Here is a 26,009-nt window from a genome sequence, read left to right on the forward strand (position 1 = left end):
CCTTTAGCCGTAAGGGCCATATCTAACTCCCTCTTGAATATATCTAATGAACTGGCATCAACAACTCTCTGCGGTAGAGAATTCCACAGGTTAACAATTCTCTGAGTGAAGAAGTTTCTCCTCATCTCGGTCCTAAATGGCTTACCCCTTATCCTTAGACTGTGACCCCTAGTTCTGGACTTCCCCAACATCGTGAACATTCTTCCTGCATCTAACCTGTCCAGTCCCGTCAGAATTTTATATGTTTCTATGAGATCCCCTCTCATTCTTCTAAACTCCAGTGAATACAGGCCCAGTCGATCCAGTCTCTCCTCATATGTCAGCCCTGCCATCCCGGGAATCAGTCTGGTGAACCTTCGCTGCACTTCCTCAATAACAAGAACGTCCTTCCTCAGATTAGGAGACCAAAACTGAACACAATATTCCAGGTGAGGCCTCACCAAGGCCCTGTACAACTGCAGTAAGACCTCCCTGCTCCTATACTCAAATCCCCTAGCTATGAAGGCCAACATGACATTTGCCTTCTTATCCGCCTGCTGTACTTGCATGCCAACTTTTAATGACTGATGTACCATGACACCCAGATCTCGTTGCAACCCCCTTTTCCTAATCTGCTACCATTCAGATAATATTCTGTCTTCATATTTTTGCCCCCAAAGTGGATAACCTCACATTTATCCACATTGTACTGCATCTACCATCTACCTACTCACCTAACCTGTCCAAGTAACCCTGCAGCCTCTTAGCATCCTCCTCACAGCTCACACCACCACCCAGCTTAGTGTCATCTGCAAACTTGGAGATATTACATTCAATTCCTTCAACTAAATCATTGATGTATATTGTAAATAGCTGGGGTCCCAGCACTGAGCTCTGCAGCACCCCACTAGTCACTGTCTGCCATTCTGAAAAGAACCCGTTTATCCCGACTCTCTGCTTCTTGTCTGCCAACCAGTTCTCTATCCATGTCAATACATTACCCCCAATACCATGTGCTTTAATTTTGCACACCAATCTCTTGTGTGGGACCTTGTCAAGAGCCTTTTGAAAGTCCAAATACACCACATCCAGTGGTTCTCCCTTGTCCACTCTACCCGTTACATCCTCAAAGAATTCTAGAAAATTTGTCAAGCATGATTTCCCTTTCATAAATCCATGCTGACTTGGACCTATCCTGTCACTGCTTTCCAAATGCGTCCCTATTTCATCTTTAATAATTGATTCCAACATTTTCCCCACTACCGATGTCAGGCTAACCGGACTATAATTCCCCGTTTTCTCGCTCTCCTTTTTTAAAAAGACTAATAAGGATTTCCTTCAGTTCCTCCTTCTCGCTAGATCCTCGGTCCCCTAGTATTTCTGGAAGGTTATTTGTGTCTTCCTTCCAATACCTTTGCCTGGCTCTGCCCCAGATTCGAGGAGATTGAGAAGACCTACACCATAAGGAGAGCAACTGATACTGTGTTTTATTATCCTATAGGGTGGAATCAGAACATTTTCGGGAACTATTCAATGAATGGCGTAATCAGCTGATATATGGACGAATGATTTTGTGTTTTGTGTGTTTGTTTATTACTGTAATTTGTTTTGTAATATATCATTGTGTAAGTGGGTGTCAGGAGTCAGAGGGAGGAGACAGAGAACCCCTTACGCGATAGTAGAAGTAATAACGAGGGGGTAACCATGGAGACTAATTTTGGTAATCATCCTCGCCATGGCAGCAAAGACCCAAGGTAACACTTCTAGTCCTCCAGTACAGGTATTTTATTATGTCAATGGTACTGGAGAGACACATTTCACAAACTGTACTAATGCGGCAAACAGTTGGGAGGCCCTGACTAACGGGAATAATGTATGTGCCTGTAATGGTACAGCAAAAATGTGCCACGAGACCAGCCTGGATAGTAACCTAACCAAGGTATGCATTAGGTGCAACCATGTGACCAGCCAACATCACCCCATTTGGCAGGCCATGGTTAGTAGCCCTTTGGCAGGCCAAGAATGGCACTACATGGTCTTCTTGGCCAACAATCCCTCGACAGGGCTTAATTGTACTCTGACCGGAAGGGAAATATGTTGTTATATTAACAAAAGTAATGGTCAATTGCAGTTGTTTATGGGATGTAGTAGTAACGCCTCTGTACTCAACATAACCAGCAATCCCCGGAGCAACACAAAGCCCAACTGTTCATGCGAAAATCAGGGTAAATAATAGTGCGTCGGGAACAATCTCCCACCACCATCACGATAGCCCCGACCACCATTGGGATCCCATCAACCTGCCTCCCACTACCGAGACTCCCTTTAAGTGGGAATATCCATATATTGAACCAGAACCAAAGGGAGGTGTTGTGTTACGAGAAACTAATCAGGTTGTGTATGACAATGTACAGTATGACTCGATACCTGTTGTACTTAACATAAGTAATATTCAGTTACCCAACTGGTGCCCGGACAATTTAAGGAAATTGTATCAGGACCTGACTTCACGACTATTGAGACGTGAAATAGGACCGAATAAGACGGAAAGTAAGAGTCGGTGGAAAAGAAGCATTGCAAATGACATAGCTACAGTGTACAGGGCAGGATTGGCTGCTGTCAATACCTTTGGTATTACTAATCTGAACGCTAAGATAAAGGGATTGACCGGACAAATAAAGCAGGTTTTAAATAGTTTAAATAATAATCAGAGACAGGTAACGGAGGCAGGAAAAGATGTCGGTAAGTTGGAGAGAAGAATGGTCACCGTATTGGAAAGTCACGCTCAGACTATCAACCAATTAATCAATACTGCCAAGAAAGCAGAGAACCAAATTCAGGCGCAAGTCTTCTGTAGTGTTTATGGAAACTGGATGATAGAACCATTACGGGAAAACCTGCAGGAAGCCAATGAGGGTAAAGTCCCCACCTGGATCAACAATACCCAAATTCAGAGTCTAACCTCGAACAAGGAACACCATCCTCTAGATGCATGCCAACTGCGAAAACAATGCACGGTGTGGTTCAATGAGGAATGCGCCGGGCCGACAGGAACGCCAGCGATTGGAATAATATTGGGGATACCAGTATTCAATAACCAGACATGTATGACTCTGTTTGACGCAAGATATGTCGGAACCATATAAGGCGGAGTATGGATAGGCCTGACCAATATGAAACCATATGCGGTAAATCTACCTCTCGGAATGACTGGGACCAGTCTACACCAATGCAGCCGAACTACCCGGACTGTACTCTGCCCATACAAGATCTATTCTACCAATGAGGCCCAGTGTGGTTTCAAGAACAGCACCGCCAAGAACTGTACTCTGACCATGTTGAATGTGAAGGCCCAAACATTCGTCAGGAGTGCCTATTTGGGAAATGAGACTTATTGTTTCACCGCCACCGAAAGGACCTACCATTACGGAACACAAATTTGCCCAATACCCAAACCAAGCTTCTGCACTCACCCGTTGATACCTATGAGAATTGGAAATGAAGAAATTATTAATATCAAAAGAAGAGGACAAGTCAATATCACGGTACAAGAAACCTTGAAAACCCAGCTGGAAACTTATTTCGCCAGAATTGACATCAACATCCAGATACAAAAGGAACACCAAATGGAAATCAGGCATAAATTAGATTTGGTGTACAGAATTTATGAAAAGGTGGAAATAAGTACCAGAGACATTGAATCCGAAATCACCCGAATTAAGATCAACACTTGGTGGGACGAGATTTGGAATTGGGGAGAGAATGTAAATATCCACCCCTCGATCAGACTTTTCTCTCATCTTACCGTCATCTTGATATCAATGCTAGGAAGATTATTGCTAACAATGGTAGCATATGTGAGAAAGTTGGTACATAGATTGGAGTTACAGCTGTAATATGTACAAGTAGGGACAGAGTTACAAAATAGACAAAGAGGACCCATATCGAAGCCGAAACTCGACTGTGATCAAATCATTAATATATATATATATATAATGATTGATCAAAGGGAGGAATGTGGAAATATAGGCCATAAGATAACAGGAAGTTAATATGACAGACAGTAAAGTTGATGTTATGTGCTAGCCTAGTGGAGTTTTATCAACCCTATTATGCATTGTCAATTTCAGCAGGAAAGAAGCTAGTCGCCCCAATTGTGTTAAAATATGTAGCCGAAACCAGCGAATCAGCCAGACATTAGCAAAATGGTAATTGAATTTAGCTGATCACCTTAGACTTACTGACATGATCACCTTAGACTTACTGACACCAACTCGACATGTTAGGGGCAACAGGAATATTGCATGAGAAGGAGGGTATAAAGATAAGACAGGTTCGGACAGTCCATAGCGAGAACTGAGCAACACTCGGCAGAAGTAGGTGCCAGGGAAGAGACCCTTGATGGAACAGTGTTAGAACAGACTGATCATCCGCGGCCCTATTGGGTAACTATAAAGTATAAGTGGTGAGTCTTGTACTTCTGTATTAAACGAACATCAACGGTACTGCTATTGTCTAGTGTGTAATTTGGTATTTAACTCGAGAACCATTGCAGGCAACTACCAGTCACATGACTAGCGAAATTGCCATTCGAGCAACAGAGAGCTTGGGGGAGAGAGAGAGAGAGAGCGAGAGCGAGAGCGCCTGGGGGGGGGGGGGGGGCGGGGGGGGAAAGATAGAGAGAGAGAGAGAGAGAGAGAGAGAGAGAGAGAGCCTGGGTGGGAGAGAGAGAGACAGAGTCGGGGGGGTGGGTGGAGGGAAGGAGAGCAAGCTTGGGGAGCCGGGGGGGGGGGGTTGAGAAAGGGAGATACAGGAAGTGGGGGGGGGGGGGGTGGAATCGGAGGAGAGAGGGAACTCAGAGAAGACGGATCTTCCAACCCCCTGGTGCGTGCAAGCTCGGTGCGTGTGTTTCAAGGGACATCGTTGGGGTGGATGAAATCCAGAAGTCACGACACTGTCACTATTCACTTCATACCCAATAAACCTGTTAATCCGCACACAATGCCCCATCTATAGGGAGGGATGCACTTGCGCTGTGGAAAAGGACTTTTGCTGTGAGAGGCAGCACATGTGCTGGGGTAAGGGTCTTCAGCTGGGGGAGGGGTGCACTTACGCTGGGGTAATGGACTTCAGCTGGAACTTGGTGGCTTTTGGGGAGATCCATCCTCTGTGGCTTCTGAAGTCAAAATGGATCAAATTACAAATTGGAAAGTCACTCAGAACTTTGGCTGGGCAGTTCCAGTTATACATTCGAGAGGAACTTCAGGGTGTGGCTTATCCTCCAAGGGGACCAATCAATAATAGGTTATGTGAAAATGGAGAGCCAATCAGAGAATCCTCTTTAAAGGCAGCCCATTGTTGCATTACAGTTTTGCCTGCCAATCTTTGATTCCAGTTTACCCAGGCCAGATCCTTTATCATCCCACTGAAATTGGACTTTCCCCAGTTAAACATTTTTACTCTCGACAAAATACCTGACAAAAAAGTCTTATTTTGTCCGTGAATCGCAACGAAGGACAGGGAAAGACCAGCTGTTCCATCAAGCTTTTCCTATATTGTCACGGTGTAATTTCTGCACACCATGAACCCCATCCGTACCACCACCACCGCCCCCCCACTCCACCCCCAACACAACCCAACCTCCACAATCTCCTGGGAAGGGCAGAAAAAAAACATAGACCAATTTAGGAAAATACTCTGGGAAATTCCTCTTTGATCCCCAAAGGCAATCAACTAAGTTCCAGGAGACCACCGTAGCTGGGAGACACATCCTCCAATGTCCACCTACCTTCTATATGTAATTCTGTTGAAATGGACTATTGAGTCAATAATTTACTGCTACATGTCAAATTAAAAAAAAAAGCAGAGTATCCTTTGACAGTTTATAAATTAATCACATGATATTTAAATAATTTACTGTTGTTTAAAAAGAAAGCTTTTGAATGTTCACAAAGTAGCTGTCATTCAAAATGCCTTCAAGGATAGAAAGCTGCCTTCAAACAGGACTTTGGCTCCATTCCCAAATACAGACTGCAAGCTTCCAATTGTCAGTGTTTAAACATCTCTGACAAACATTTCACAGGAAAATTTGTGACAATGTACTCCATGCTGCTGTGCATACCATTGGCTGCTGTGAACGGTCAACAGCCTTAATAATTATTGGATTTCACTGCTAAGATTATGCCACAGTTCACCAGGATCTGTTAAATGCATTTTGATCGTAGAATTATTTTCTCCTTTTCATACCCTTGTTTCCTACCAGTTTCAAAGGATATATTCCACAAAAAAATTCTAAAAATGATACAGATGAGTGCTCTGTAGATTCATGCACCCATTTTAAAGTGAAGTTGCGTCCACCAATAAATAACTAAGCACAATACTTATACTTATTCCGAGAGAAGCAGTGTCTGCTTGGGAAGTGCCTCAACAATCAAACCTAAAATACAAAGGTCTGCCAGCAAACAGTTATATGAACTTAGAACTATTAAAAATGCTTGCATTAAAAAGGACCCAGAAACATAATGGGACTAAAGATGGACAAGTCCCCTGGACCTAATGGCTTACATTCTAGGGTCTTAAAAGAAGTGGCTGCAGAGATAGTGGATGCATTGGTTGTAATCTACCAAAATTCCCTGGATTCTGGAGAGGTCCCAGCAGATTGGAAAACCGCAAATGTAACGCCCCTATTTAAAAAAGGCAGACAGAAAGCAGAAAACTATAGACCAGTTAGCCTAACATCTGTCGTTGGGAAAGTGCTGGAATCCATTATTAAGGAAGCAGTAGCAGGACATATGGAAAAGCATAATACAATCAAGCAATGGGAAATCATGTTTGACAAATTTGCTGGAGTTCTTTGAGGATGTAACGAGCAGGGTGGATAAAGGGGAACCAGTGGATATGGTGTATTTGGATTTCCAAAAGGCATTCGATAAGGTGCCACATAAAAGGTTATGATACAAGATAAGAGCACACGGGGTTAGGGGTAATATATTAGTATGGATAGAGGATTGGCTGACGAACAGAAAACAGTCGGGATAAATGGGTAATTTTCTGGCTGGCAAACGTGGACTAGTGCTGTGCCATAGGGATCGGTGCTGGGGCCTCAACTATTTTACAATCTATATTAATGCTTGGATGAAGGAACCAAGTGTAATGTAGCCAAGTTTGCTGATGATACAAAGATGGGTGGGAAAGCAAGTTGTGAGGACACAAAAAATCTGCAAAGGGATATAGACAGGCTAAGTGAGTGGGCAGACATTTGGTAGATGGAGTATAATGTGGGAAACTGTGAGGTTATCCATTTTGGCAGAAAAAATAAAAAAAGCAAATTATTTAAATGGAGAGAAACTACAAAAAGCTGCAGTACAGAGGGACCTTGTGCACGAAACAGAAAAAGTTAGTATGCAGTACAGCAACTAATCAGGAAGGCAAATGGAATGTTGGCCTTTATTGCCGGGGGAAAAAAGTATAAAAGCCTGATACAACTGTACAGGGTATTGGTGAGGCCACACCTAGAGTACTGTGTCGTCGTCGTCATCATCATCATAGGTAGCCTCGAAATCCAGGAAGATTTGCTTCCACTCTAAAAGTGAGTTCTCAGGTGACTGTACAGTCCAATACGGGAATTACAGTTCCTGTCACAGGTGGGACAGACAGTGGTCGAGGGAAGGGGTGGGTGGGGAGTCTGGTTTGCCGCACGCTCCTTCCGCTGTCTGCGCTTGATTTCTGCATGCTCTCAGCGACAAGACTCGAGGTGCTCAATGCCCTCTCGGATGCTCTTCCTCTACTCAGGGAACATTAAGACGGATTGCAAAAGTTTCTATAGATATGTAAAGAGAAAAAGATTAGTAAAGACAAACGTAGGTCCCCTGCAGTCAGAATCAGGAGAAGTCATACCGGGGAACAAAGAAATGGCAGACCAATTGAACAAGTACTTTGGTTCGGTATTCACTAAGGAGGACACAAACAACCTTCCGGATATAAAAGGGGTCGGAGGGTCTAGTAAGGAGGAGGAACTGACGGAAATCCTTATTAGTCGGGAAATTGTGTTGGGGAAATTGATGGGATTGAAGGACGATAAATCCCCAGGGCCTGATGGACTGCATCCCAGAGTACTTAAGGAGGTGGCCTTGGAAATAGTGGATGCATTGACAGTCATTTTCCAACATTCCATTGACTCTGGAGCAGTTCCTATGGAGTGGAGGGTAGCCAATGTAACCCCACTTTTTAAAAAAGGAGGGAGAGAGAAAACAGGGAATTATAGACCGGTCAGCCTGACATCGGTAGTGGGTAAAATGATGGTATCAATTATTAAGGATGTCATAGCAGTGCATTTGGAAAGAGGTAATATGATAGGTCCAAGTCAGCATGGATTTGTGAAAGGGAAATCATGCTTGCCAAATCTTCTGGAATTTTTTGAGGATGTTTCCAGTAGAGTGGACAAGGGAGAACCAGTTGATGTGGTATATTTGGACTTTCAGAAGGCTTTCGACAAGGTCCCACACAAGAGATTAATGTGCAAAGTTAAAGCACATGGGATTGGGGGTAGTGTGCTGACATGGATTGAGAACTGGTTGTCAGACAGGAAGCAAAGAGTAGGAGTAAATGGGGACTTTTCAGAATGGCAGGCAGTGACTAGTGGGGTACCGCAAGGTTCTGTGCTGGGGCCCCAGCTGTTTACACTGTACATTAATGATTTAGACGAGGGGATTAAATGTAGTATCTCCAAATTTGCGGATGACACTAAGTTGGGTGACAGTGTGAGCTGCGAGGAGGATGCTATGAGGCTGCAGAGCGACTTGGATAGGTTAGGTGATTGGGCAAATGCATGGCAGATGAAGTATAATGTGGATAAATGTGAGGTTATCCACTTTGGTGGTAAAAACAGAGAGACAGACTATTATCTGAATGGTGACAGATTAGGAAAAGGGGAGGTGCAAAGAGACCTGGGTGTCATGGTACATCAGTCATTGAAGGTTGGCATGCAGGTACAGCAGGCGGTTAAGAAAGCAAATGGCATGTTGGCCTTCATAGCGAGGGGATTTGAGTACAGGGGCAGGGAGGTGTTGCTACAATTGTACAGGGCCTTGGTGAGGCCACACCTGGAGTATTGTGCACAGTTTTGGTCTCCTAACCTGAGGAAGGACATTCTTGCTATTGAGGGAGTGCAGCGAAGGTTCACCAGACTGATTCCCGGGATGGCGGGACTGACCTATCAAGAAAGACTGGATCAACTGGGCTTGTATTCACTGGAGTTCAGAAGAATGAGAGGGGACCTCATAGAAACGTTTAAAATTCTGACGGGTTTAGATAGGTTAGATGCAGGAAGAATGTTCCCAATGTTGGGGAAGTCCAGAACCAGGGGTCACAGTCTGAGGATAAGGGGTAAGCCATTTAGGACCGAGATGAGGAGAAACTTCTTCACCCAGAGAGTGGTGAACCTGTGCAATTCTCTACCACAGAAAGTAGTTGAGGCCAATTCACTAAATATATTCAAAAGGGAGTTAGATGAAGTCCTTACTACTCGGGGGATCAAGGGTTATGGCGAGAAAGCAGGAAGGGGGTACTGAAGTTTCATGTTCAGCCATGAACTCATTGAATGGCGGTGCAGCCTAGAAGGGCTGAATGGCCTGCTCCTGCACCTATTTTCTATGTTAGGGTGGTCTTGAGCCAGGGATTTCCAGGTGCCGATGGGGATATTGCACTTTTATCAAGGAGGCTCTGAGGATGTCCTTGAAACGTTTCCTCTGCCCATCTGGTGCACGCTTGCCATGTAGAAGTTCCGAGTAGAGCGCTTGCTTTGAGAATCTCGTGTCGGGCATGCGGACGATGTGGCCCGCCCAATGGAGCTGGTCGAGTGTGGTCAGTGCTTCGATACTGGGGATGTTAGCCTGATTGAGAACACGGACGTTGGTGCATCTATCCTCCCAGTGGATTTGCAGGATCTTGCGGAGGCAGAGCTGATGGTACTTCTCTCGCGCTTTGAGGTGTCCAGTGTATATGGTCCATGTCTCCAGGCTAGATCCAAGGTCGTCTTATCCTCGGTCATCGAACTGCATTACGCGGACGACACTTGTGTCTGCGCACATTCAGATTCTGAACTCCAAGCCATCGTCAACATCTTCACCGAGGCGTACGAAAGCATGGGGCTTACACTAAACATCCGTAAGACAAAAGTCCTCCACCAACGTGACCCTGCCACACAGCACTGCCCCCGGTCATCAAAATCCACGGCGCGGCCTTGGACAACGTGGACCATTTTCCATACTTCGGGAGCCTACTATTAGCAAGGGCAGACATCGATAACAAGGTTCAATACCGCCTCCAGTGTGCCAACGCAGCCGTCAGTCGCCTGAGGAAGAGAGTGTTTGAAGACCAGGACTTCAAATCTGGCACCAAGCTTATGGTCTACAGGGCAGTAAGTGATACCCGCCCTCATATATGGCTCAGAAACGTGAACCATATACAGTAGTACTACTTACAGTTTTGGTCTCCTTATTTAAGGAATGATATACTTGCATTGGAGCCAGTTCAGAGAAGGTTCACTCGGTTGATTCTGGAGATGAAGGTATTGACTTATGAAGACCGGATGAGCGGGTTGAGCCTATACTCATTGGAGTTTAGAAGAATGAGCTCAAAATTCGCCTCTGCAGATTTTTGGCGCACTCACCGGAATTGCACCGCTTTTGAAGATGAAAAGGGTGCCCAAAAAATGTCCTCCGATTCTGGCCGCTGTGTTGCCTCTCCCGGGGCTTGGTGCAATGTGGCCAATCGATTCGGGGGCGGAGCGAGGGCCCTGCGCCAGAAACAGTGCCGGCAGCTCTCCACATGTGCATTGGAGTGTGCGTGCATGCGCAGTAGCTCCTCGTCCCCCCAGCGTCTCAGTGTGCATCCCGCCTCTATCCCATGCCAAGTGGCCTCTGTGTGCGTCCCGCCCCTATCTCAGGCCGAGACTGGAACGGGACATTCCGAGTGACTCCAGGATCTCCAAACGGAACAAATCTCGGTTTGATTGTTGGAATTGTGATTGCTGCCGTTACCCTGATTGCTCTGGTCATCGGTGGCGTTATGTGGGAGAAGAGAGGAGAAAAGAAATCTGGTTACAGCCCAGCAAACCCTGCTGAAAAAGGAGAATCATCCTCGAACTCATCAGCCCGGGCCTGAGGCTGATCCCGAAGTGAAATTCCCTGGGAATGGAATCTGGACTTGCTGTGCCGCTGGGAGGATTCATTTAAAAGCAATCCCCAATCCCTTCATTTGGTTTGATTGATTGCCACTGGCTGCTGTCAGTGTTTATAGTAATCTGTAATGTTCCCGGGCTGAAGATGAGTCTGTCCGTGAGGTTGATTCCTGCAGCCAGCCAGCCAGCCTGTGTGTGCTTCAATGTCGGCGGGCAGTTTCCTGTGCTCTCCCGGTCGTCCCGCACCTATCCCCGGCCGAGTGGCCTCCCGCACCGGCTGGCCCACTGACTTCCCGGGCTGAGTTTTGATATGAAGGTCGGACTTAGTTTTATTTTTTATTTCTTCTTGAATGTTTTTATGTCTTCTTGAATGCTAACGACTTGTTGTGCTTTATTTAGTGCTTTGCAAGGTCCTCTCCACTTCCCTTCCCACCCCTATCTCTGGCCAAATGGTCTGCGCTGATTTCTTAACTCTCCGCAAGGGTTTTCTGTGCAGCCACAAACGCTGGCCTAAGTTAGTTTGGAGTAACTATTTGCTGTCCAAAGTGGCCTAAATGGCCAAAACGGGCACAGGTGGCTGGTAATGCCCCCATTAAAAAAAAACGAAACTAAAAAATCCTAACTAACTCACTTACACTGGCGCAAATTGAATGTGCAAAATGAGGATTTTTAACATACTCCAGAAAAATCAAGTTGCTCCAAAAGAAACGGTGCAACTCCTGACCAATTTTGAGCCCAATGAGATGTGATCTTATTGAAACATATACTGAGGGGGCTCGACAAGGTCGATGCAGAGAGGATGTTTCCACTCATGGGGGAATCTAGAACTAGGGGGCATGGTTTTAGAATAAGCGGGTGCCCATTTAGAACCGAGATTAGGAGGAATTTCTTCTCGGAGAGTTGTAAATCTGTGGAATTCTCTACCCCAGTGTGCTGTGGAGGCTGGGTCATTGAACATATTTAGGGTGGAGATAGACAGATTTTTGAGTGATAAGGGAGTGAAGGGTTATGGGGAGCGGGCAGGGAAATGGATCTGAGCCCAAGATCAGATCAGCCATGATCTTATTAAATGCCGGAGCAGGCTTGAGAGGCCAAATGGCCTACTCCTGCTCCAAATTCTTATGTTCTTATAATGGGCCCAAGTTTTTCCCCATGGTTAGAACTGCGCATCTCTGTGTGGTGCGCCAACTTTTTACCTTGGCATTCTCCCCTCCGTCCGGTCGATCCAGGCCCTTGGCACAGTGCAGCAGAACGCGTGGAGGGCGGAGCCAGATCCCGGCACTGTGTGGGAGGGGCCCGAAGCATGCCGCCCCTAGCTCTAGCCGTATGGGCTGCCAGGGCGAAGATCGGACTCGGGCACCCTTCCCTCCCTCCCGTTTAGCTCCCGCTCCCCCCCTCCCTCCCTCCCTCCCTCCCGTTTAACTCCCGCTCCTCCCTCCCTCCCATTTAGTTCCCGCGCCCCCCCCCTCCCAACGTCGGCGGTGGCAGCAGGGCCTGTCCGCCAACTTGCTGGGGGCGGGCCCAGCCCGAAGTCTACAGCCTCCCTCTCCTGTATAATCCTGCATAAGGTCATATTAATGAAGTTTTATAACTTTACTTACAAAGTTTAAAAATCATGTTAAGAAAAAAAATCCAAATTTCTTTCAATTTGGCTACAGAGTTCAAACACTTCAAAATGCATTACCATCCATTTCAAACAAGGTGTTATGAAAACAAGTCAAATATCAACTCCAAAATAAAATATTCTATTCTCCATGTTTGTTCCCACAATAGCAGATATATCATGATAGACTGTTCTTTATTCTTATGGAATGCCATTACCAGTGTTTTTAGAATCATAGAGTGATACAGCATCACGAGACCTGAACAGGTGAGGGGCTTCAAAAGGCGGCAGCAGTTCAGGAGGAGCGATCTGCAGCAGTGACAACAGTAAGAGACAAAAAGTAAAAAGAATCGAAATCGAAGTGTGACATCACAGCCAAGCAGGTAAGTGATTGGCTGATGGATTGGTGAGTATTTTTCTTTCTTTTTTTAAAACCTTGGGCATTGATGTAAGTTAGGAGCTGCAATTAAATAGATAAGTGATATTTATTATAAAGAAAACAACTTAATGAAATCAGCTGTTTGCTGAGTAGCGGCTGGGTGTGTTTTGCTAAGGTTTAGAGTTTATTTCTTACTAGAGGGATGGCAAGGCAGCTCAGTCCCGTGGATTGCACATCCTGTGGCATGTGGGAAGTCCTGGATGCTTCGCACAGCCGGGACGACCATGTGTGCAGGAGGTGTCTCCAGCTGCACCAACACGAGCTCCGCATTTTGGAGCTTGAGCAGTGGCTGGAGTCACTGCGGTGCATCCGCAAGATGGGAGAGCTATGTGGATAGCACGTTTCTAGAGGTGGTCACCTCGCAGCTTAAGAGTGTGCAGGTAGAGAGGGAGTGTGCTTTTGGAAAGGGGCAATAAAAAGTTGCTGTCACAACATTAAATACAACTAATTATAACCTTTGGCGCAAACATGTCATGATCTATGAGAACAGATAGTTTTTAACATTATTTTCTTGCCCTCTCAGTGTCAGTCAATGGGACCATACACGGACTTCATTATCTGGCTACTGAAACTTTGTCATTTTCACTAGTACTTTCCTAGATACAAGCTCTGTTTGGATGTACATGATACCATATGGCGCAATAAATAATTAATAAGTTGAACGGTCATCTTGATTTGCATTAATCATTACAACAGAAGCAGGGGTAACACGGCCTTCATCTAAAAAGGTTAAATTAATGCAATTTCACTTGCACATTTATACTTGCATTTCTACCCCCAGATATGCACTATCTGCAGGTAACATCGCCGGTCACTGCCCTTGCCTCAGCTCATCCGCTGCTGAAGCCCTCATCCATGCCTTTGTTACCTATAGACTTGACGAATCCAATGCACTCCTGGCTGGCCTCTCATATTCTACCCTATGTAAACTAGAAGCGATCGAAAACTCGTCTGCCCGTGTCCTAACTCGCACCAAGTCTCGTTCACCCATCATTCCTGTGCTCGCTGACCTACATTGGCTCCCGGTTGAGCAATGCCTCGATTTCAAATTTCTCATCCTTATTTTCAAATCCCTCCATGGTCTCGCCCCTCCCTATCTCTGTAATCTCCTCCAGCCCCACAACCCCAGAGATGTCTGCGCTACTCTAATTCTGCCCTTGAGTCTCCCTGATTATAATTGCCTTGCCTTCTGTTGCCTAGGCCCTAGCCTCTCTTTCCTCATCAAGACACTCCTTAATACCAACCTCTTTGACCAAGCTTTTGGTCACCTGCCCTAATTTCTCCTTATGCAGCTTGGCGTCAAATTTGCTATCTCATAATACTCCTGTGAATCGCCCTGGGACGTTTCACTGCATTAAAGACGCTACATAAATACAAATTGTTGTTGTTGAAAAACAGGGCCGTCATAAAAGCAACACACTAATTATAGACCACCATGCACCCAGAGACAAAATGCACTTCATCTTTTACTCATTGATCAATTGAGGCAGATCACTACTGAATTTTCCAGATCTATATGAAAAAGATTTACCAGAATGACATCACAAATATCAAGTTTCAGGGACAAACAAAATACTAACAAGTTGGTCTTGGAGATTAGAAACGCTGTTCGCAGCCCATTTCAACAATAACATGTGACCAGTCTTTACAAACTATATTAGAAGTGCAAACATTCCACTAAATTCATGGTATAGTGAGCCTGAGCCTTCATTAGGAATGAGTAGCAAAAAAGCACTCGCTCAAAAAAAGGAATGTGTATACCTGTGAGGCAATAAGGAACAGGAGCTTAAATTTTCTGACTGAGCGCAAGTTCATTGATTTGTATATTCTAGTCCTGTTGCTGCAAATGAATGAACATTCAGAGTGGAATATTTTCCAATTCATATAGTTAGTGGCTTGGCGCAGTGGAGCTCGCAGGCAGGTATACCATTTGTAACTAACATTGCTTCAGATATTGATAAAATTGCTGCCAGCAGTCTACGGGGAAGGAGATAAAATTGGTTGTTTGAGAAAACAGGGCACCTGCCTTTATACATCTCTGTACGATGGATTGACTAATGTGGGTCATGTCATCAGTGCAGCCTTGAATGATTCGTAGAGGGTTGTTTTAACTTTCAAAGCCACTGGCAGTACGATGCCCTTGGACGGGTTTGGCTGCAGGTTACTTTGTAGCACGTAACACAACTCATTCAGACTCCTTATCAATCGCAGTCTGTGCAAGCATTGCTCCTCTGATAATTATAGGTCTGTCTGCAAATGTAAGTGTGAGGGTATCATGGCCTATCTCAATTTTAACCAAAATGCATAGATTTAGGGGAATTCCCATGAAAAAAAAACACTTCACTGTTACAGCAGTTGGGACAAAATAGCTCGAACACAATTGCCACAAAGGCACTTGAACACCTAAGTGACAGCAGCAAAAAAAATCTCCCAGTAAATGGTTGAGAAGTGAACTGAAAATCATGCAGAGAATCTTTTTGCAGGACTCTGTAAACAGCCCAGTCCCTAGCAATATTGGACCACTTATTTTAAATGGGAGGGCAGATGAATCACTTTTAGGCACATAGGAACTTAAAGAAATTACATGAACATCTAAATCAGTTATCAGGACAGGATTAACATATTGAAATGAAGTTCTCCTCTATTTCAGGTGAGAGCTTCCTGTGCCTATCAAAAACTCCACCAGAAATGTGCTTGATGCACTAAACGGACAGAGATCCGGTGTTATGGATCTCTGGCTCTGTTCCAAATTGCTCATGCCCACTTGTTTGGAAGATCTTGGCTTGCATATGTGAACCTTCACTGGATGTATCGAGCAAGTTACTGGTTTATTTACTTGCTCACCCTTTATTAAAAGCATATATCACACAAGAGGTAAACAAAAGTCTTTCTACAATTTAAAGGCATTTAATACTCGACGAAACAGAGTTAAATACAAGGAACAACTAAAAAAGAGAAAGCTGCTATTAGATCAGCGAAAAGGATAATGGAAACGAGGATTGTCGACAATTGTGGAAGTAATGGGAAAAGCTTTTTCAGTCATCTGAATAGTCAAAAAAACTGTCGAAGACTGTATTTGGCCTTTGAAGGATGCTCAAGGTCAGGTTACGAAGGTCTCACTGGGTATGGCGGAAATATTAAATGAGTACTTTGCATCGGTTTTCACTCTTGAAGATGATGCTTGACTGTTAGAATTTAATGATGATGCTGATAATAAAACTAGTAATTTTAACATAAACACATTGTTTAAATAGAATTAAGAACCTGAAAATAGATAGAGCAGCTGGGTCAGCCGATATCCAACAGAAGGTCCGAGGGAGATGGGACATGTGCTGTGCAAAAGCCTTGCTTGCATTTTAATAGCTCATTGCACTCTGGGATGGCTCCATAGACTGGATGGAGGCTAATGTAGCCTGGCGCTTTAAAAAATTTACAAGATGGACCCAGGTAACTATAGGCCCATTAGTTTGGCATCAGTAATAGGAAAGATGCTTGAGGGAATCATTAGGGATGTAATATGATAACCTGGCTGGAGAGGGGTATATTAGGGACATCCAACATCACTTCAAAAAAAGTGATGTCTTACAAATTTGATATTTTTTTGAAGAAGTCACCCAGGTGGTGGATGAGGGAAGCCCGGTAGACATTGCCTACTTAGAGTTCCAAAAAACTTCTAACAAGGTGCCACACAAGAAGCTTCTCTACAAGATCTCAGCCTCTGGAATTAGTGGTAATATATTGAGCTGGATTGACAGGGTAGAGGCAGAGCAGAGAGGTTGTTTCCATTGGTCGGGGAGACTAGAACTAGGGGGCACAGCCTCAAAATACGGGGGAGACAATTTAAAACCCGAGTTGAGAAGGAATTTCTTCTCCCAGAGGGTTGTGAATCTGTGGAATTCTCTGCCCAAGGAAGCAGTTGAGGCTAGCTCATTGAAAATATTCAAATCACAGATAGATAGATTTTTAACCAATAAGGGAATTAAGGGTTATGGGGAGCGAGCGGGTAAGTGGAGCTGAGTCCACGGCCAGATCAGCCATGATCTTGTTGAATGGCGGAGCAGGCTTGAGGGGCTAGATGGCCTACTCCTGTTCCTAATTCTTCTGTTCTTATGAGAACTGGCTAGAAGGCCGTAGGCAGAAACTAGTTATAGATGAATTTGGATCTGTTTGGAGACCGGTCACCAGTGGTGTCCCATAGGGATCGGTGTTGAGACTGTTGCTCTTAACTATTTTTTATTAACGATCTAGATGTAGCTGTTGAGTGCAGGATCTGCAAATTTGCTTCAGGACAAGTAACTATACTGTTTTATCCTTGTACAAGACTTTGGTCAGACGTCAATTGGAATACTGTGTCCAGTTTTGGTCTCCTCACATTGTGGCTGATATTGAGGCTTTGGAAAGTAACCAAGATAAGCTAAAAGAGCTGGGACTCTACATTTTAGAGAAGCATTGAGGTGATCTGATTGAGGTGTATAAGATGATGATGGGAACAGATTGTGTTCGAGTTGACAGTTTGTTCCATGTTTATGGTTTACAGGGTAGTAGTAATACCCACCCTCCTATATGGCTGAGAGACTTGGGCCATATACACTGGACATCTCAAAGCGCTGGAGAAGTATCACCAACACTGCCACCGCAAGATCCTGCAAATCCACTGGGAGGATAGACGCACCAACGTCAGTGTTCTTCATCAGGCCAACATCCCAGCATCGAAGCATTGACCACACTCGGCCAGCTCTGTTGGGCGGGCCACATTGTCCGCATGCCCAACACGAGACTTCCAAAGCAAGCGCTCTACTCGGAACTCCTACACTGCAAGCAAGCCCCAGGTGGGCAGAGGAAACATTTCAAGGACACCCTCAAAGCCTCCTTGATAAAATGCAACATCCCTACCGGCACCTAGGAATCCCTGGCCCAAGACCGCCCTAAGCGGAGGAAGAGCATCCAGGAGGGCGCTGAGCACCTTGAGTCTTGTCGCCGAGAGCATGCAGAAACCAAACGCAGACAGTGGAAGGAGCGTGCGGAAAACCAGACAACCCACTTGCCCTTTCCTTCAACCACTGTCTGTCCCACCTGTGACAGAGACTGTAATTTCCGCATTGGACTGTACAGTCACCTGAGAATTCATTTTTAGAGTGGAAGCACGTCTTCCTCGATTTCGGGGGACTGCCTATGATGATGATGATGTTCCAATGAAATATGTTGTGGAGGGCCAGGGTGACAACTTTAAGTTGTACAATGCCAGATCTAGGTTCGATGTGAGGAGTTGTTTCTTTTCCCAGCGAATAATGGACCTCTGGAACAGATTGCCACTTGTGCAGTAGACGCTGATTCGCTGAATTCCTTCAAGCAAGAGTTGGACTTATTTTTGGCTGGGGTGGTTAGCATCTCTTAAAAAAATGTAGGTAATGCATATTATCACGGCCAGTCTCCTTCTGGATGATTTTCGAATGCCTAAGGGTCAGAGGGGACTTCCCAGAATTCAACCCCCACCCCCCCCCCCACAAGGTGGGTTGGGTTTTTATCTGTTTTTTCACCTCTCCCAGGAGATCACATGGTTTTAGGTGGGTTGGGGAGTGTATATATTGTGGTACACAATGTATCACAATTATGCAGGACAGGCTAGATAAACCAGAGAGTCTTTTCCTATCTGTCATTGCTCATAAGCACCAATTTGCCAAGACAAATACAAAATATGGAAATTCTTACCACTAGAGTGAAATAAATGAATCCAAACAAATAAATGAAGACATGGATAAATGCAGCCCTTGTCCAACATAAAAATAGGCCTGGCATGCCTCCATGTCACACTCACAAACTCTGTAAAAGATGGCCTCATCATTTTTTTTATTCATTCACGGGATGTGGCCGTCGCTGGCAAGGCCATTTTTTATTGCCCATCCCTAATTGCACTTGAGAAGGTGATGGTGAGCTGCCTTCTTGAACCGCTGCAGTTCGTGTGGTGAAGGTACTCCCACATTGCAGTAGGGAGTTCCAGCATTTTGATCCAGCAACGCTGAAGGAACGGCGATATATTTACAAGTCAGGATGGTGTGTGACTTGGAGGGGAACTTGAAGGTGATGGTGTTCCCATGCATCTACTGCCCTTCCAGGCAGGTAGAGGTCGTGGGTTTGGCAGGTGCTGTCAAAGAAGCCATGGCGAGTTGCAGCAGTGCATCTTGTAGATGGGACACACTGCAACCACGGTGTGCCAGTGGTGGACGGATGCATGTTGGGGCGCTAATCAAGCAGGCTAATTTGTCCTGGATGGTGTTGAGCTTCTTGAGTGGTTTTGGAGCTGCATTCATTCAGGCAAGTGGAGAGAATTCCATCACTCTCCTCACTTGTGCCTAGCTGATAGTGGAAAGGCTTTGGGGAGTGAGCAGGTGAGACAATCGCTGCTGAATACCCTGCCTCTGGCCTGCTCTTGTAGCCACAGTATTTATATGGCTGATACAGTTAAGTTTCTGGTCAATGGTGACCCCCAGGATATTGATGGTGGAGGATTTGATGCCGTTGAATGTGATGGGGAGGTGTTTAGCAATGTTCCCATTAAGCTGCCATGCGTTGGTTTGGAAGTCCTGCACAGGCCTCTCAATGGCTTTACAATTGAAATAACCACGAATTTGAGAGAAATTGAACTGGCGGCGCAGCCAGTAAAAGGGCCCATGCACCAAAAAAATTACAGAGAACATTGGTGGTTAGACTTTCTTTTGTTGGAGATGGTCATTGCCTGGCACGAATGTTACTTGCCACTTATCAGTTCAAGCCTGAATGTTGTCCAGGTCTTGCTGCATGCAGGCACGGACTGCTTCATTACCTGAGGAATTGCAAATGGAACTGAACATTGTGCAATCAGCAGTGAATATCCCCACTTCTGACCTTATGATGGAGGGAAGGTCACTGATGAAGCAGCTGAAGATGGTTGGATTGAGGAACTGCTGCAGCAATGTCCTGGACTGTGATGATTGACCTTCAACAGCCACAACCATCTTCCTTTGTGCTAGGTATGATTCCAGCCAGTGGAGAGTTTTCCCCCTCATTTCCATTGACTTCAATTTTACTAGGGCTCCTTGATGTCACACTCAATCAAATGCTGCTTTGATGTCATGGGAAATCACTCACCTCACCTCTGGAATTCAGCTCTTTTGTCCATGTTTGGACCAAGGCTGTAATGAGGTCTGGAGCCGAGTGGTCCTGGCGGAACCTAGACTGAGCATTGGTGAACCGGTTTATTGGTGATTAAATGCTGCTTGATAGCACTATCGACAACACCTTCCATCACTTTGCTGATGATTGAGAGTAGACTGATGAGGCGGTCATTGGCTGGATTGGATTTGTCCTGCTTTTTGTGGACAGGACATACCTGGGCAATTTTCCACTTTGTTGGGAAGATGCCAGTTTTGTAGCTATACTGGAACAGTTTGACTACATGCGCGGCTGGTTTTGGACCACAACAGCCGGGATGTTTTCGGGGCCCATAGCTTTTGGTGTATCCAGTGCACTCATCCGTTTCTCAAAATCATGTGACTAAAGACTGGCTTCTGTGATGGTGGGGACCTCAGATGGATGCCAAGATGGATCATCCACTTGATACTTCTGGCTGAAGATGGTTGCAAACTATGTCTTTGCACACACATGCTGGGCTCCGACGTCATTGAGGATGTGGGTGTTCATGGAGCCTCCACCTCCCGTTAGTTGTTTAATTGTCCACCACCATGCACGACTGGATGTGGCAGGACTGTAAAGCTTTGGTTGTGGGGTCGCTTAGCTCCATCTATAGCATGCTGTTTCCGCTGCTTACCATGCATGTAGTTCTGTGGAGTATTGTGTACAGTTTTGGTCTCCTAACTTGAGGAAGGACATTCTTGCTATTGAGGGAGTGCAGCGAAGATTCACCAGACTGATTCCCGGGATGGCGGGACTGACCTATCAAGAAAGACTGGATCAACTGGGCTTGTATTCACTGGAGTTCAGAAGAATGAGAGGGGACCTCATAGAAACGTTTAAAATTCTGACGGGTTTAGACAGGTTAGATGCAGGAAGAATGTTCCCAATGTTGGGGAAGTCCAGAACCAGGGGTCACAGTCTGAGGATAAGGGGTAAGCCATTTAGGACCGAGATGAGGAGAAACTTCTTCACCCAGAGAGTGGTGAACCTGTGCAATTCTCTACCACAGAAAGTAGTTGAGGCCAATTCACTAAATATATTCAAAAGGGAGTTAGATGAAGTCCTTACTACTCGGGGGATCAAGGGTTATGGCGAGAAAGCAGGAAGGGGGTACTGAAGTTTCATGTTCAGCCATGAACTCATTGAATGGCGGTGCAGCCTAGAAGGGCTGAATGGCCTGCTCCTGCACCTATTTTCTATGTTTCTATGTGTTGTAGCTTCACCAGGTTGGCACCTCATTTCTAATAATGCCCAGTGCTGCTCCTGGCATGCTCTTCCTCCTTGAACCAGGATTGGTCCTCTGGCTTGATGGTAATAGTGGAATGAGGAATATGGAATTTGGAACTCTGCCTAATAGGGTGGCAGAGGTAGAAACCCTCATCACATTTAAAAAGTACTTGGATATGCGCTTGAAGTGCTGTAACCTACAAGGCTATGGACCAAGAGCTGAAAAGTGGGATTAGGTTAGATAGCTCTTTCTCGGTTAAATGGCCTCCTTCTGTGCTGTAAATTTCTATGATTCCACGAAAATGCCGGGCCATGAGGTTAGGGGTGGCGTCCATTGAAAATAAAAGTGGCTCCACATGTTAAACGTACATTTAAACAAATCTCGACAGCCTTGTCCAGCTGAAGGTTTGACACACTGGCTGGTGCTGTGGTTCGACACACGCTCCTCGCTGCCAAGGCTGCCTCTCCTTGCCTGATTGGCAGCGGGCGTGCATGCTCTGAAGGCTGCAGCTGCAGCGCCGGGCTGAGCCAACAGTTTTCCCTCCTCCCGGTCTCGGGGGTTGTGCGTGTGTCTCGGTGCGAGGAGGCTGCCGATTCCATCAGTCAGGCTCTGCTCACGGCTTACACACGGACTGGCGCCGGGAGTAGGATCATGGGTAAGAGTCGGCGTCTCTCCTTGACTTTATCCTCCACTTAATCGCCGATCTCTAGTGTAAGGGATATAGCAGGCAAAGAGCAGACAGATAGGTGGTCAGAACACAATGCTGAAGGTAGTGAACTAATCAGTATTAGGAGGGTCTGAGGAATCGGTGATGGTATGGATTATAATTGCCTATTTTATGTAACACTTACTTATGTAGATATAGCACACTTATAACAAATTAAAACTGTACGGTTAATTCAATCCTTAACCTTAGTAACACATAAACAAAACAGGTCAGCAGTTACAATTTTGATTAGAAGTCTCTGAGGAAGAGATAAGATAGCCAGTATTTTGGAACAGTTACTTCAGGCATCAAATAGACTATGGCAAAGTGCAAATCACAGAACAAACACAATTAACATATGATGGGAGATGGACAATTGCATGTACCACTCAGAGCCAGTCTAATAAGAGACGACAAATCAATGCAACTCCACTGATAGCAATAGACCTATCGATGATTTTGTAGCTGGGTAGCTCCTCTCCAAAACCTGTATAAATTATACTTGAAACCTCTTGTATTTTGAAGGTTCCACGATTGAATCTTCCCTTGCATTTGCTCGAAATAAAGCCGGTTGAACCAAGGTTTTGTTTGTTTGATTCCGTGGTCGTTATATGGAGGGTGAAGGGCGAGGTGTCGATTACCTATATCAGGTAGTCCGCCCCGAGGAAGAGAAGTCTTCCTTTTACCCCAATCTAAAGGACAGGTGTCGACTTCCTATATCAGGTAGTCCGCCTCGAGGGAGAGAAGTCCTCCTTTTACCCAACACAAGTTTTTTTTGTGTGTGTATGTATGTGTTTTTTTGAGATATTGGTGTTGGTGTTCATTGAGGTAAGCGGGTTGAGCAAGGGAAGGGAAGGGAAGGGCAAGTGCTGACTGAGGCGCTGAAGCTGAGCCTGAGGATTAAAAAAAAGTGTGATTCTGGATGACGAAATGCTGTGCAGTAGTTTTCTGCGCAGCGCAGGCGCAGAACGTGTCCAGGTCATTGTCAGCAGCGTTGTCACCAGTTGGCCTCCAATGGTTCGGAAAATTCTCTGGTCCGTCACCCTTGGGAGCTGACCGGTGCCGGACCAGAGAGGACCAAATGTACTGATTCACCAGCTGAGGGATGGCGGTAGGTGATAATCAGCAGAAGGTTTCCTTGCCCATGTTTGACCTGATGCCACGAGACTTCATGGAGTCCGGAGTCAATGTTGAGGATTCCCAGCTGTATATGGTGGGACAGGACATACCCAGGAATGCTGATGGGAGAAGTCTGGGACGTTGGCTGAAAGGTATAATTCTGACATCGTCTTGACACCTCTCCCAATTTTGGCACAAATTCCCAGATTTTAGTGAAGAGGACTTCGCAGAATCGACTGGGCTGGATGTGCTTTTGTCATGTCCAAATTCTCAGTCAATGCTGAGGGATGGGGTCTGTCCGGTTTTACTCTCATTTTACTTTGTCATAGTGTTTGGTACAATTGAGTGGTTTGCTAGGCAGTTAAGAGTCAACCACATTTCCGCCGGTCTGGAGTCACATATGGCCAGACCAGATAAGGACATTAGTGAACCAGATGGATTTTTACAACACTCCAGCAGTAAACGTGGTAGTTACTAGCTTTTCATTCCAGATTTTTATTTAATTATTAATTTAAATTCCCCAGTTGCTGTGGTGGGCTTTGAACTCATGGCTCTGGATCAATAGTCCAGGCCTCTGAATTACTAGTCCAATATCATACTGATTATGTTACAGTACCCCAAGTGCCAATATTCTGGTGGCAAAAACCATTGGATTCAGCAGTATTTTAAAATCATGATCTGTATTAAACCCATACCTTCGCTTGTGGTAGAAATGTATCTACAGATTTCACATCTAAAAATCCTGAGGAACTCTAAAAACAAAACAGAAAAAGCTGGAAATACTCAGTAAGTCAGGCAGCATCTGCAGAGAAACAGAATTGAGTCAGTGTCTAAGAACCCCCATAGTTGATTTACCTAAAACCAGTGCCTCCATCACACCGTTTAAAAATGGTGGGGTTAAGAATCAAGTCTCTTGTTTAATTACCAAGCTATTTTTATTATGTATTCAATTTAGTCAACTAAAGTTTAATTCATTAAAAAAATTCACCTGGCTGATTTATTGTCTTCACTGCTTCTACCAACTTCTCATGCTTACCCATTTTTAAGTCACATTGTTCTTCGCTTTAAGAATGGTAATACATGGTCCCCAGCCACTCTTCCATATATACCCACATCTGCAATCTTGTGCTGTAAGGTAACAAAATAATTGAAGATAAAGGCCATTTGGCCTACATTGGTTCATCCATCCAGAAATAAATGCACACTTCTCCACCCCTACCAAACCCACCCCCATTGCAGCGTCTACATTTTCCTAAATTATGCTAGGGTTTATGACTCCACTACTCTATCTAGAAGTTCATTCCTTGTATTGATCACTCTTTGTAGAAAACTTGCTGATATCAATCCTAAATTTTCCTTTGAGTCTAAACCTGTGTTCCTTGTTCCTAGTCTTGCAATTTAGCTTGAAGTAAACTTCTGGAGTCCCCTTGCCCATATAGTTTACTGCTTTACACACCTTTCAATTCGCTCCTTTCAAAGATGAAAATCCAGATTATACAGTCTTTCCTTGTAACTCAGTCCAATGGCTCTTTGAGATCCCAGGCCTTGTTCTTATTGTTCGAATTGCCTCCTGTGATTTCATGTCTTGCTGACCAGAAGTGGACCCAATACTCAAGCTGTAGTGTGACTGCCATGCTACCGAGTTTGAGCATTATGAGTTGTACTTTACTGTTTATATAGTTCGGAATTCTACTTGATTTGATGAGTGCTGCTCAGCAGTGGTTAGAAATGTTGAGCATCCAGATCTATTTCAAATTCATCTTCAGTATTTTGACTCTAATCATGGAATGCTTAGGTTGCCCATTTTTCTTCTTATTGTGCACTACTTTGTTTATCTGTGTAAAATTTAATTTGTTATTATTCTGCCCACTTTCAAATTTTGTTCAACTCATTTTGTATTTCCCAAACTACCTCCCCAGAATCAACTTTGACCATGTTGCATCGAATTTCTGAATCCAGGCGGTTGATGTAAATTAGAAAGAGTGGTGGTCCCAATATTATTCCCTGGGGCACCTTTCTTCGAATCTAGCCCCCCGCCCAGCTGACATACCTTCTCTAACAAGTACCAGCTATCTCCACCAGTTAGCGAATTTCTTACCCATGTTCAAAGTATATTCTGAATATATAGCTCTGATCTTCAATAGTAACCTTGTGTGTGGAACTTTGTCAAATGCTTTTGTAAGTTTAGTACATCACATTGTAGGGCTTTCCACAACCCAACTGGGATCTCAATGTCTCAAAAAGGTCAAGGAGGTTGGTCATGCAGAATCTTCCCACTCTGGATCCATTATTGTACATATAATCCTCAAATTTACTTCCAATCATCTGTTCCATTACTTACAGAATTCTGAAATAAGACTAAAGGCACTATAGTTGCCGGTTTTTCACCCTTTATGAAAATGGCCATCATTGTAGTCTGTTTCCAGTCTCTGGCGGAACAGGCTCGAGGGGCTGAATGGCCCACTTCTGTTCCTAATTTTCCTTCTTATGTCTACTGGTACCCCACCAGTATTCATCGACTCTGCCAATGCCTCACAAATTGCTTCCCTTGTCTCTCTTACTACTCTTGGGATAAGTATCATCTAT

General features: G+C 44.9%; 1 protein-coding gene across 1 annotated transcript in view; it reads right to left on the reverse strand.

Moving 5' to 3' along the window:
* The window catches only part of LOC139263254 (myb/SANT-like DNA-binding domain-containing protein 2), a 56,054-nt gene that overhangs the window by 21,811 nt on the left and 8,234 nt on the right, over positions 1–26,009 (reverse strand). The window lies entirely within an intron of this gene.

The sequence above is a fragment of the Pristiophorus japonicus genome, chromosome 4, assembly GCF_044704955.1.
Source record: "Pristiophorus japonicus isolate sPriJap1 chromosome 4, sPriJap1.hap1, whole genome shotgun sequence".
Taxonomy (NCBI): domain Eukaryota; kingdom Metazoa; phylum Chordata; class Chondrichthyes; family Pristiophoridae; genus Pristiophorus; species Pristiophorus japonicus.